This window comes from Salvelinus fontinalis, unplaced genomic scaffold (assembly GCF_029448725.1).
Source record: "Salvelinus fontinalis isolate EN_2023a unplaced genomic scaffold, ASM2944872v1 scaffold_2263, whole genome shotgun sequence".
NCBI lineage: Eukaryota > Metazoa > Chordata > Actinopteri > Salmoniformes > Salmonidae > Salvelinus > Salvelinus fontinalis.
In genome coordinates, this window is record NW_026602472.1 from 3944 (window position 1) to 16858 (window position 12915).

Sequence of the window (12915 nt, forward strand, 5' to 3'; positions counted from 1 at the left end):
GTGTTTAGTGTAGTGGAGTGGAGTGTTTAGTGTTTAGTGTAGTGGAGTGTTTAGTGTTTAGTGTAGTGAAGTGTTTAGTGTAGTGGAGTGTTTAGTGTTTAGTGTTTAGTGTAGTGGAGTGTTTAGTGTTTAGTGTAGTGAAGTGTTTAGTGTAGTGGAGTGTTTAGTGTTTAGTATAGTGAAGTGTTTAGTGTTTAGTATAGTGGAGTGTTTAGTGTTTAGTATAGTGGAGTGTTTAGTGTAGTGGAGTGTTTAGTGTAGTGGAGTGTTTAGTGTTTAGTGTTTAGTGTAGTGGAGTGTTTAGTGTTTAGTGTAGTGAAGTGTTTAGTGTAGTGGAGTGTTTAGTGTTTAGTATAGTGAAGTGTTTAGTGTTTAGTATAGTGGAGTGTTTAGTGTTTAGTGTAGTGGAGTGTTTAGTGTAGTGGAGTGTTTAGTGTTTAGTGTAGTGAAGTGTTTAGTGTTTAGTGTAGTGGAGTGTTTAGTGTAGTGGAGTGTTTAGTGTTTAGTGTAGTGGAGTGTTTAGTGTTTAGTGTTTAGTGTAGTGAAGTGTTTAGTGTAGTGGAGTGTTTAGTGTTTAGTGTAGTGGAGTGTTTAGTGTTTAGTGTTTAGTGTAGTGTAGTGAAGTGTTTAGTGTTTAGTGTAGTGAAGTGTTTAGTGTTTAGTGTTTAGTGTAGTGAAGTGTTTAGTGTTTAGTGTAGTGAAGTGTTTAGTGTAGTGGAGTGTTTAGTGTTTAGTGTAGTGGAGTGTTTAGTGTTTAGTGTAGTGGAGTGTTTAGTGTTTAGTGTTTAGTGTAGTGAAGTGTTTAGTGTTTAGTGTTTAGTGTTTAGTGTTTAGTGTTTAGTGTAGTGAAGTGTTTAGTGTTTAGTGTAGTGGAGTGGAGTGTTTAGTGTAGTGAAGTGTTTAGTGTTTAGTGTAGTGAAGTGTTTAGTGTAGTGGAGTGTTTAGTGTTTAGTGTAGTGAAGTGTTTAGTGTAGTGAAGTGTTTAGTGTAGTGGAGTGTTTAGTGTTTAGTGTAGTGGAGTGTTTAGTGTTTAGTGTAGTGGAGTGTTTAGTTTTTAGTGTAGTGAAGTGTTTAGTGTAGTGAAGTGTTTAGTGTAGTGGAGTGTTTAGTGTTTAGTGTTTAGTGTAGTGAAGTGTTTAGTGTAGTGGAGTGTTTAGTGTTTAGTGTAGTGAAGTGTTTAGTGTAGTGGAGTGTTTAGTGTTTAGTATAGTGAAGTGTTTAGTGTTTAGTATAGTGGAGTGTTTAGTGTAGTGGAGTGTTTAGTGTTTAGTGTAGTGAAGTGTTTAGTGTTTAGTGTTTAGTGTAGTGGAGTGTTTAGTGTAGTGGAGTGTTTAGTGTAGTAGAGTGTTTAGTGTTTAGTGTAGTGGAGTGTTTAGTGTTTAGTGTAGTGGAGTGTTTAGTGGAGTGGAGTGTTTAGTGTTTAGTGTAGTGAAGTGTTTAGTGTTTAGTATAGTGGAGTGTTTAGTGTTTAGTGGAGTGTTTAGTGTTTAGTATAGTGAAGTGTTTAGTGGAGTGGAGTGTTTAGTGTTTAGTATAGTGGAGTGTTTAGTGTTTAGTGTAGTGGAGTGTTTAGTGTAGTGGAGTGGAGTGTTTAGTGTAGTGGAGTGGAGTGTTTAGTGTTTAGTGTAGTGAAGTGTTTAGTGTAGTGGAGTGTTTAGTGTTTAGTGTTTAGTGTAGTGAAGTGTTTAGTGTTTAGTGTAGTGGAGTGTTTAGTGGAGTGGAGTGTTTAGTGTTTAGTGTAGTGGAGTGTTTAGTGTAGTGGAGTGTTTAGTGTTTAGTGTAGTGAAGTGTTTAGTGTTTAGTATAGTGGAGTGTTTAGTGTTTAGTGTAGTGGAGTGTTTAGTGTTTAGTATAGTGAAGTGTTTAGTGGAGTGGAGTGTTTAGTGTTTAGTATAGTGGAGTGTTTAGTGTAGTGGAGTGTTTAGTGTAGTGGAGTGGAGTGTTTAGTGTAGTGGAGTGTTTAGTGTTTAGTATAGTGAAGTGTTTAGTGTTTAGTATAGTGGAATGTTTAGTGTAGTGGAGTGTTTAGTGTTTAGTGTAGTGAAGTGTTTAGTGTTTAGTGTAGTGGAGTGTTTAGTGTAGTAGAGTGTTTAGTGTTTAGTGTAGTGGAGTGTTTAGTGTTTAGTGTAGTGGAGTGTTTAGTGTTTAGTGTTTAGTGTTTAGTGTTTAGTGTAGTGGAGTGTTTAGTGTTTAGTGTTTAGTGTTTAGTGTTTAGTGTTTAGTGTTTAGTGTTTAGTGTAGTGTTTAGTGTTTAGTGTTTAGTGTTTAGTGTTTAGTGTAGTGGAGTGTTTAGTGTTTAGTGTTTAGTGTTTAGTGTTTAGTGTTTAGTGTAGTGGAGTGTTTAGTGTTTAGTATAGTGAAGTGTTTAGTGTTTAGTATAGTGGAGTGTTTAGTGTAGTGGAGTGTTTAGTGTTTAGTATAGTGGAGTGTTTAGTGTTTAGTGTAGTGGAGTGTTTAGTGTAGTGAAGTGTTTAGTGTAGTGGAGTGTTTAGTGTAGTGGAGTGTTTAGTGTTTAGTGTAGTGGAGTGTTTAGTGTTTAGTGTAGTGGAGTGTTTAGTGTTTAGTGTTTAGTGTAGTGAAGTGTTTAGTGTTTAGTGTAGTGGAGTGTTTAGTGGAGTGGAGTGTTTAGTGTTTAGTGTAGTGGAGTGTTTAGTGTAGTGGAGTGTTTAGTGTTTAGTGTAGTGAAGTGTTTAGTGTTTAGTATAGTGGAGTGTTTAGTGTTTAGTGTAGTGGAGTGTTTAGTGTTTAGTATAGTGAAGTGTTTAGTGGAGTGGAGTGTTTAGTGTTTAGTATAGTGGAGTGTTTAGTGTTTAGTGTAGTGGAGTGTTTAGTGTAGTGGAGTGGAGTGTTTAGTGTAGTGGAGTGGAGTGTTTAGTGTAGTGGAGTGGAGTGTTTAGTGTTTAGTGTAGTGAAGTGTTTAGTGTAGTGGAGTGTTTAGTGTTTAGTGTTTAGTGTAGTGGAGTGTTTAGTGTTTAGTGGAGTGGAGTGTTTAGTGTAGTGGAGTGGAGTGTTTAGTGTTTAGTGTAGTGGAGTGTTTAGTGTTTAGTGTAGTGAAGTGTTTAGTGTAGTGGAGTGTTTAGTGTTTAGTGTTTAGTGTAGTGGAGTGTTTAGTGTTTAGTGTAGTGAAGTGTTTAGTATAGTGGAGTGTTTAGTGTTTAGTATAGTGGAGTGTTTAGTGTAGTGGAGTGTTTAGTGTAGTGGAGTGTTTAGTGTTTAGTGTTTAGTGTAGTGGAGTGTTTAGTGTTTAGTGTAGTGAAGTGTTTAGTGTAGTGGAGTGTTTAGTGTTTAGTATAGTGAAGTGTTTAGTGTTTAGTATAGTGGAGTGTTTAGTGGAGTGGAGTGTTTAGTGTTTAGTATAGTGGAGTGTTTAGTGTAGTGGAGTGTTTAGTGTTTAGTGTTTAGTGTAGTGGAGTGTTTAGTGTAGTGGAGTGTTTAGTGTAGTGGAGTGTTTAGTGTTTAGTGTTTAGTGTTTAGTGTAGTGTAGTGAAGTGTTTAGTGTTTAGTGTAGTGAAGTGTTTAGTGTTTAGTGTTTAGTGTAGTGAAGTGTTTAGTGTTTAGTGTAGTGAAGTGTTTAGTGTAGTGGAGTGTTTAGTGTTTAGTGTAGTGGAGTGTTTAGTGTAGTGGAGTGTTTAGTGTTTAGTGTAGTGGAGTGTTTAGTGTTTAGTGTTTAGTGTAGTGAAGTGTTTAGTGTAGTGGAGTGTTTAGTGTTTAGTGTAGTGGAGTGTTTAGTGTTTAGTGTTTAGTGTTTAGTGTAGTGTAGTGAAGTGTTTAGTGTTTAGTGTAGTGTAGTGGAGTGTTTAGTGGAGTGGAGTGTTTAGTGTTTAGTATAGTGGAGTGTTTAGTGTAGTGGAGTGTTTAGTGTAGTGGAGTGTTTAGTGTTTAGTGTAGTGAAGTGTTTAGTGTTTAGTGTAGTGGAGTGTTTAGTGTAGTGGAGTGTTTAGTGTTTAGTGTAGTGGAGTGTTTAGTGTTTAGTGTAGTGAAGTGTTTAGTGTAGTGGAGTGTTTAGTGTTTAGTGTAGTGGAGTGTTTAGTGTTTAGTGTTTAGTGTTTAGTGTAGTGTAGTGAAGTGTTTAGTGTTTAGTGTAGTGAAGTGTTTAGTGTTTAGTGTTTAGTGTAGTGAAGTGTTTAGTGTTTAGTGTAGTGAAGTGTTTAGTGTAGTGGAGTGTTTAGTGTTTAGTGTAGTGGAGTGTTTAGTGTTTAGTGTTTAGTGTAGTGAAGTGTTTAGTGGAGTGTTTAGTGTTTAGTGTAGTGGAGTGTCTAGTGTAGTGGAGTGTTTAGTGTTTAGTGTAGTGAAGTGTTTAGTGTTTAGTGTAGTGGAGTGTTTAGTGTTTAGTGTTTAGTGTAGTGAAGTGTTTAGTGTAGTGAGTGTTTAGTGTTTAGTGTAGTGAAGTGTTTAGTGTAGTGGAGTGTTTAGTGTTTAGTGTAGTGAAGTGTTTAGTGTAGTGGAGTGTTTAGTGTTTAGTGTAGTGAAGTGTTTAGTGTAGTGGAGTGTTTAGTGTTTAGTATAGTGAAGTGTTTAGTGTTTAGTATAGTGGAGTGTTTAGTGTAGTGGAGTGTTTAGTGTTTAGTGTAGTGAAGTGTTTACTGTTTAGTGTAGTGGAGTGTTTAGTGTAGTGGAGTGTTTAGTGTAGTAGAGTGTTTAGTGTTTAGTGTAGTGTAGTGTTTAGTGTTTAGTGTAGTGGAGTGTTTAGTGTTTAGTGTTTAGTGTAGTGAAGTGTTTAGTGTAGTGGAGTGTTTAGTGTTTAGTGTAGTGGAGTGTTTAGTGTTTAGTGTAGTGGAGTGTTTAGTGTTTAGTGTAGTGGAGTGTTTAGTGTTTAGTGTTTAGTGTAGTGAAGTGTTTAGTGTAGTGGAGTGTTTAGTGTTTAGTGTAGTGGAGTGTTTAGTGTTTAGTGTTTAGTGTTTAGTGTAGTGTAGTGAAGTGTTTAGTGTTTAGTGTAGTGAAGTGTTTAGTGTTTAGTGTTTAGTGTAGTGAAGTGTTTAGTGTTTAGTGTAGTGAAGTGTTTAGTGTAGTGGAGTGTTTAGTGTTTAGTGTTTAGTGTAGTGAAGTGTTTAGTGTAGTGGAGTGTTTAGTGTTTAGTATAGTGAAGTGTTTAGTGTAGTGGAGTGTTTAGTGTTTAGTATAGTGGAGTGTTTAGTGTTTAGTGTAGTGGAGTGTTTAGTGTTTAGTGTTTAGTGTAGTGAAGTGTTTAGTGTAGTGGAGTGTTTAGTGTTTAGTGTTTAGGGTAGTGAAGTGTTTAGTGTAGTGGAGTGTTTAGTGTTTAGTATAGTGAAGTGTTTAGTGTAGTGGAGTGTTTAGTGTTTAGTATAGTAGAGTGTTTAGTGTTTAGTGTAGTGGAGTGTTTAGTGGAGTGGAGTGTTTCGTGTTTAGTATAGTGAAGTGTTTAGTGTAGTGGAGTGTTTAGTGTTTAGTATAGTGACGTGTTTAGTGTAGTGGAGTGTTTAGTGTTTAGTGTAGTAGAGTGTTTAGTGTTTAGTGTAGTGGAGTGTTTAGTGTTTAGTGTAGTGGAGTGTTTAGTGTTTAGTGTAGTAGAGTGTTTAGTGTTTAGTGTAGTGGAGTGTTTAGTGTTTAGTGTAGTAGAGTGTTTAGTGTTTAGTGTAGTGGAGTGTTTAGTGTTTAGTATAGTGAAGTGTTTAGTGTAGTAGAGTGTTTAGTGTTTAGTGTAGTAGAGTGTTTAGTGTTTAGTGTAGTGGAGTGTTTAGTGGAGTGGAGTGAAGTGTTTAGTGTTTAGTGTAGTGAAGTGTTTAGTGTAGTGGAGTGTTTAGTGTTTAGTGGAGTGTTTAGTGTTTAGTGGAGTGGAGTGAAGTGTTTAGTGTTTAGTGTAGTGAAGTGTTTAGTGTAGTGGAGTGTTTAGTGTTTAGTGGAGTGTTTAGTGTTTAGTGGAGTGGAGTGTTTAGTGTTTAGTGGAGTGTTTAGTGTTTAGTGGAGTGGAGTGTTTAGTGTTTAGTGTAGTGAAGTGTTTAGTGTTTAGTGTAGTGGAGTGTTTAGTGTAGTGGAGTGTTTAGTATAGTGACGTGTTTAGTGTAGTGGAGTGTTTAGTATAGTGAAGTGTTTAGTGTAGTGGAGTGTTTAGTGTTTAGTGTAGTGAAGTGTTTAGTGTTTAGTGTAGTAGAGTGTTTAGTGTTTAGTGTAGTGAAGTGTTTAGTGTAGTGAAGTGTTTAGTGTAGTGAAGTGTTTAGTGTAGTGGAGTGTTTAGTGTTTAGTGTAGTGAAGTGTTTAGTGTTTAGTGTAGTGGAGTGGAGTGTTTAGTGTAGTGGAGTGTTTAGTGTTTAGTGTAGTGAAGTGTTTAGTGTAGTGGAGTGTTTAGTGTTTAGTATAGTGAAGTGTTTAGTGTTTAGTGTAGTGGAGTGTTTAGTGTTTAGTGTAGTGGAGTGTTTAGTGTAGTGGAGTGTTTAGTGTAGTGGAGTGTTTAGTGTAGCGGAGTGTTTAGTGTTTAGTGTAGTGAAGTGTTTAGTGTTTAGTGTAGTAGAGTGTTTAGTGGAGTGGAGTGTTTAGTGTTTAGTGTAGTGAAGTGTTTAGTGTTTAGTGTTTAGTGTAGTGAAGTGTTTAGTGTAGTGGAGTGTTTAGTATAGTGAAGTGTTTAGTGTAGTAGAGTGTTTAGTGGAGTGGAGTGTTTAGTGTAGTGGAGTGTTTAGTGTTTAGTATAGTGTAGTGTTTAGTGTTTAGTGTTTAGTGTAGTGAAGTGTTTAGTGTAGTGGAGTGTTTAGTATAGTGAAGTGTTTAGTGTAGTGGAGTGTTTAGTGTTTAGTGTAGTGAAGTGTTTAGTGTTTAGTATAGTGGAGTGTTTAGTGTTTAGTGTAGTGGAGTGTTTAGTGTTTAGTGTAGTGGAGTGTTTAGTGGAGTGGAGTGTTTAGTGTTTAGTGTAGTGAAGTGTTTAGTGTTTAGTATAGTGGAGTGTTTAGTGGAGTGGAGTGTTTAGTGTTTAGTATAGTGGAGTGTTTAGTGTTTAGTGTAGTGGAGTGTTTAGTGTAGTGGAGTGGAGTGTTTAGTGTTTAGTGGAGTGGAGTGTTTAGTGTTTAGTGTAGTGGAGTGTTTAGTGTTTAGTATAGTGAAGTGTTTAGTGTAGTGGAGTGTTTAGTGTTTAGTATAGTGAAGTGTTTAGTGTTTAGTGTAGTGAAGTGTTTAGTGTTTAGTGTAGTGGAGTGTTTAGTGGAGTGGAGTGTTTAGTGTTTAGTGTAGTGAAGTGTTTAGTGGAGTGAAGTGTTTAGTGTAGTAGAGTGTTTAGTGTTTAGTGTAGTGGAGTGTTTAGTGTTTAGTGTAGTGAAGTGTTTAGTGTTTAGTATAGTGAAGTGTTTAGTGTTTAGTATAGTGAAGTGTTTAGTGTTTAGTGTAGTGAAGTGTTTAGTGTTTAGTGTAGTGTAGTGAAGTGTTTAGTGGAGTGGAGTGTTTAGTGTTTAGTGTAGTGGAGTGTTTAGTGTTTAGTGTAGTGAAGTGTTTAGTGTAGTGGAGTGTTTAGTGGAGTGGAGTGTTTAGTGTTTAGTGTAGTGAAGTGTTTAGTGTAGTGGAGTGTTTAGTGTTTAGTGGAGTGGAGTGGAGTGTTTAGTGGAGTGGAGTGGAGTGTTTAGTGTTTAGTGTTTTGTGGAGTGGAGTGGAGTGTTTAGTGGAGTGGAGTGGAGTGGAGTGTTTAGTGTTTAGTGTTTAGTGGAGTGGAGTGGAGTGTTTAGTGTTTAGTGTAGTGGAGTGTTTAGTGGAGTGTTTAGTGGAGTGTTTAGTGGAGTGGAGTGGAGTGTTTAGTGGAGTGGAGTGGAGTGTTTAGTGTTTAGTGTTTAGTGTAGTGGAGTCGAGTGTTTAGTGGAGTGGAGTGTTTAGTGGAGTGGAGTGGAGTGTTTAGTGTTTAGTGTAGTGGAGTGTTTAGTGGAGTGTTTAGTGGAGTGTTTAGTGGAGTGGAGTGGAGTGTTTAGTGGAGTGGAGTGGAGTGTTTAGTGTTTAGTGTTTAGTGTAGTGGAGTGGAGTGTTTAGTGGAGTGGAGTGGAGTGTTTAGTGGAGTGGAGTGGAGTGTTTAGTGTTTAGTGTAGTGGAGTGTTTAGTGTAGTGGAGTGTTTAGTGTTTAGTGTTTAGTGTAGTGGAGTGTTTAGTGGAGTGGAGTGGAGTGTTTAGTGTTTAGTGTAGTGAAGTGTTTAGTGTTTAGTGTAGTGGAGTGTTTAGTTTTTAGTGGAGTGGAGTGTTGAGTGTTTAGTGTAGTGGAGTGTTTAGTGTTTAGTGTTTAGTGTAGTGGAGTGTTTAGTGGAGTGGAGTGGAGTGTTTAGTGTTTAGTGTAGTGAAGTGTTTAGTGTAGTGGAGTGTTTAGTGTTTAGTGTAGTGAAGTGTTTAGTGTTTAGTGTTTAGTGTAGTGAAGTGTTTAGTGTTTAGTGTTTAGTGTTTAGTATAGTGAAGTGTTTAGTGTAGTGGAGTGTTTAGTGTTTAGTGTAGTAGAGTGTTTAGTGTTTAGTGTAGTGGAGTGTTTAGTGTAGTGAAGTGTTTAGTGTAGTGAAGTGTTTAGTGTAGTGTAGTGGAGTGTTTAGTGTAGTGGAGTGTTTAGTGTAGTGGAGTGTTTAGTGTAGTGGAGTGTTTAGTGTAGTGGAGTGGAGTGTTTAGTGTAGTGGAGTGTTTAGTGTTTAGTGTAGTGAAGTGTTTAGTGTTTAGTGTTTAGTGTAGTGAAGTGTTTAGTGTTTAGTGTAGTGGAGTGGAGTGTTTAGTGTAGTGGAGTGGAGTGTTTAGTGTAGTGGAGTGTTTAGTGTAGTGGAGTGGAGTGTTTAGTGTAGTGGAGTGTTTAGTGTTTAGTGTAGTGGAGTGTTTAGTGTAGTGGAGTGTTTAGTGTTTAGTGTAGTGAAGTGTTTAGTGTTTAGTGTTTAGTGTAGTGAAGTGTTTAGTGTTTAGTGTAGTGGAGTGGAGTGTTTAGTGTAGTGGAGTGGAGTGTTTAGTGTAGTGGAGTGTTTAGTGTAGTGGAGTGGAGTGTTTAGTGTAGTGGAGTGTTTAGTGTTTAGTGTAGTGGAGTGTTTAGTGTAGTGGAGTGTTTAGTGTTTAGTGTAGTGAAGTGTTTAGTGTTTAGTGTTTAGTGTAGTGAAGTGTTTAGTGTTTAGTGTAGTGGAGTGGAGTGTTTAGTGTAGTGGAGTGTTTAGTGTTTAGTGTAGTGAAGTGTTTAGTGTAGTGGAGTGTTTAGTGTTTAGTATAGTGAAGTGTTTAGTGTAGTGAAGTGTTTAGTGTAGTGGAGTGTTTAGTGTTTAGTGTAGTGGAGTGTTTAGTGTTTAGTATAGTGAAGTGTTTAGTGTTTAGTATAGTGAAGTGTTTAGTGTTTAGTGGAGTGTGTGTTGTGAGTGACATTCTGTGTCCTGTCCTTCAGTCATCACCATCCTCAATGGGAAGGTGGAGGAGGTGGAACTGCCAGTGGAGAAGGTTGACATCATCATCTCAGAGTGGATGGGCTACTGTCTCTTCTACGAGTCTATGCTCAATACGGTCATCTTTGCCAGGGACAAATGGCTAGTAAGCTTGTGTGTTTGTTTTTGTTGTATGGGTGTGTGTGTGTGTGAGAGAGAGAGAAAGAGAGAGAGGAAATGCAGATGAGCTTTGAAGATTGACAAAAATTCAGTGAAAACCCACACTAACACACGGTTATATTAACAGTATTGCACTTTTCATGGAGCCTACTTTGTACAGCTAATAGCCTAACCACCAATCAAGCAACATTATGGACTAAACGTTCAAATTCTGTTGCTGCAGGATAATTTTTAGATCAAATGAAGATCCTACACCTGTACATGCATGCATGTATGTGTGCAATTATGTGTGTGGATGTGTGTGTGCATGTATGTGTGTGTGTGTGTGTGTGTGTGTGTGTGTGTGTGTGTGTGTGTGTGTGTGTGTGTGTGTGTGTGTGTGTGTGTGTGTGTGTGTGTGTGTGTGTGTGTGTGTGTGTGTGTGTGCATCCACATATCGACTAAGGTCCTGCTTACAGCGCCCAGCGAGAGGACGATCTGGTTTCTAACCAGTGTTACTGCTTCAGGGTTTTAGACCGGGTATGAGCTAATGTTACATACAGGATGCCAGGTGTGCAGACAATGCATGTGACTGTAGGATGACTCTATTCTCTATGAGGTGTATCTCAACTAAATGTATGTTGGTGTCTCCTCTCACATTCAGAAGCCTGGAGGGCTGATGTTTCCTGACAAGGCTGCCCTGTATGTGGTGGCCATCGAGGACAGGCAGTACAAGGACTTCAAGATACACTGTGAGAACATCCTTCCGTCTCTGTTTCTTAGCTACTGTGTGTACTGTATGTATGCTGGAGGTATTCTATCCTCTCCCTCTTCCAGTAGGCTCTCTCCTCCAGCCTCTGGGTTGGACTAGACTACAGAGAGCTGTGTAGAGGAGGGATGGAGGGAAGAGAGGGAGAGCCTGTCTGCTCTGTTCTTAACCCTAACTGAAGTAGACCTATAATACAAGGCTGCCAGACATAGTAAAATAGTATTTAAGGCCCCTGTCTCTCACTAGAGGAACACCAGATAGACACACTAAGGGAAGGTGGAAGGACTGAGCCCCCGTTTTTGGCAACTGTAGAGCTGTGCTATCTTTCCACTGTTTCTGAGGGTTGTTATCGATCCTAGGCAGCAAATAGAGAATAACAGCTTTAATCTCAATCTAAAACAAGAGACACTCTTCCAATCCAACACAGTGTCAATAGAGTCTGTGTGATGACCACCACTGAGAGAGAGTCTGTGTGATGACCACCACTTAGAGAGAGAGAGAGAGAGAGAGAGTCTGTGTGATGACCACCACTGAGAGAGAGTCTGTGTGATGACCACCACTGAGAGAGAGTCTGTGTGATGACCACCACTGAGAGAGAGTCTGTGTGATGACCACCACTGAGAGAGTCTGTGTGATGACCAACACTGAGAGAGAGTCTGTGTGATGACCACCACTGAGAGAGAGTCTGTGTGATGACCACCACTGAGAGAGAGTCTGTGTGATGACCACCACTGAGAGAGAGAGAGTCTGTGTGATGACCACCACTGAGAGAGTCTGTGTGATGACCACCACTGAGAGAGAGTCTGTGTGATGACCACCACTGAGAGAAAGTCTGTGTGATGACCACCACTGAGAGAGAGTCTTTGTGATGACCACCACCGAGAGAGTCTGTGTGATGATCACCACTGAGAGAGAGTCTGTGTGATGACCACCACTTAGAGAGAGAGAGTCTGTGTGATGACCACCACTGAGAGAGAGAAAGTCTGTGTGATGACCACCACTGAGAGAGAGTCTGTGTGATGACCAACACTGAGAGAGAGTCTGTGTGATGACCATCACTGAGAGAGAAAGAGTCTGTGTGATGACCATCACTGAGTGAGAGAGAGAGAGAGAGAGAGAGAGCGAGAGAGAGAGAGAGAGAGTCTGTGTGATGACCACCACTTAGAGAGAGGCTGTGTGATGACCACTATTTAGAGAGAGAGAGTCTGTGTGATGACCATCACTGAGTGAGAGAGAGAGAGAGAGAGTCTGTGTGATGACCACCACTTAGAGAGAGAGAGGCTGTGTGATGACCACTACTTAGAGAGAGAGGTTGTGTGATGACCACCACTTAGAGAGAGAGAGAGAGAGAGAGGTTGTGTGATGACCACCACTTATAGAGAGAGAGAGATAGGTTGTGTGATGACCACCACTTAGAGAGAGAGAGAGATAGGTTGTGTGATGACCACCACTTAGAGAGAGAGAGAGATAGGTTGTGTGATGACCACCACTTCAGACACAGAGTGTACCAGATTTGCTCATATATGAGTGTGTGTGTGTATTCAGGGTGGGAGAACGTGTATGGTTTTGACATGACCTGCATCCGTAACGTGGCCATGAGAGAGCCCCTGGTGGACGTGGTGGACCCCAAACAGGTGGTGACCAACGCCTGCCTAGTCAAGGTCAGTGTGTGTGTGTGTGTGTGTGTGTGTGTGTGTGTGTGTGTGTGTGTGTGTGTGTGTGTGTGTGTGTGTGTGTGTGTGTGTGTGTGTGTGTGTGTGTGTGTGTGTGATAATGGCTGACCCTGGCCGTGACCCTACTCTCAGGGGGAGTTGGGATTGTAACGGGTTTCGTCCTCTTCGTCTGACGAGGAGTAGCAAGGATCGGGCCAATACGCAGCGTGGTAAGTGTCCATATTGATATTTTTATTAAATCAAACAGAACACTGAACGAAATAACAAAAGTACAAACAAACCCGAAACAGTCCCGTATGGTGAAAACACTAACACAGGATACAACCACCCACAAAACATAAAGGAAAACAGGCTACCTAAATATGGCTCCCAATCAGAGACAACGACTGACACCTGCCTCTGATTGGGAACCATACTAGGCCAAACACATAGAAAAAGACAACCTAGACATACAACATAGAATGTCCACCAACATCACACCCTGACCAAACAAAACATAGAAACATACAAAGCAATCTGTGGTCAGGGTGTGACAGGGATATGCAACAGCAACAAAACATCTAAATCTTGTGTATAATACACACTTGTTATTATTTATTGCCTGAATCCAGACTAAAAAAAATGATTTCCAAAATTGAAGTGTCACAGAGAGACTACAAGCCAAGAATTATGATGAGCCCTAAATGGGTTCCGTGTCCCTGTCTGTGATTTGCATGTCAATGAATGTGTCTAGACAGTACAGACTTCACAGTGGGACCCATGCCAGCCACCGTATCTGAGCCATAAATAGGCCTGGCACTCCCGGGTCTGTGTGACACATTTGGATTTAACACTGCTGTCTTGTCCTGTCCAATGACGGCCTGTCTGTCCTGTCCAATGATGGCCTGTCTGTCCTGTCCAATGATGGCCTGTCTGTCCTGTCCAATGTCACATCAATCATCCAAAAGAGAGAATATATCCTCCATTTCAAAATGTGAGGCATGATATGAGATGCTGTGTGAATTATCTTCAGGAGAAAAGC

At 39.7% G+C, this 12915-nt stretch overlaps 1 long non-coding RNA gene across 1 annotated transcript; it reads left to right on the forward strand.

Moving 5' to 3' along the window:
- Positions 1-9217: 9217 nt before the first annotated feature.
- On the forward strand, positions 9218-12909 carry LOC129850738 (uncharacterized). The gene is made up of 3 exons (XR_008758851.1): positions 9218-9459; positions 10117-10204; positions 11767-12909. It is a non-coding gene; the product is annotated as an uncharacterized LOC129850738 (long non-coding RNA).
- Positions 12910-12915: the final 6 nt, after the last annotated feature.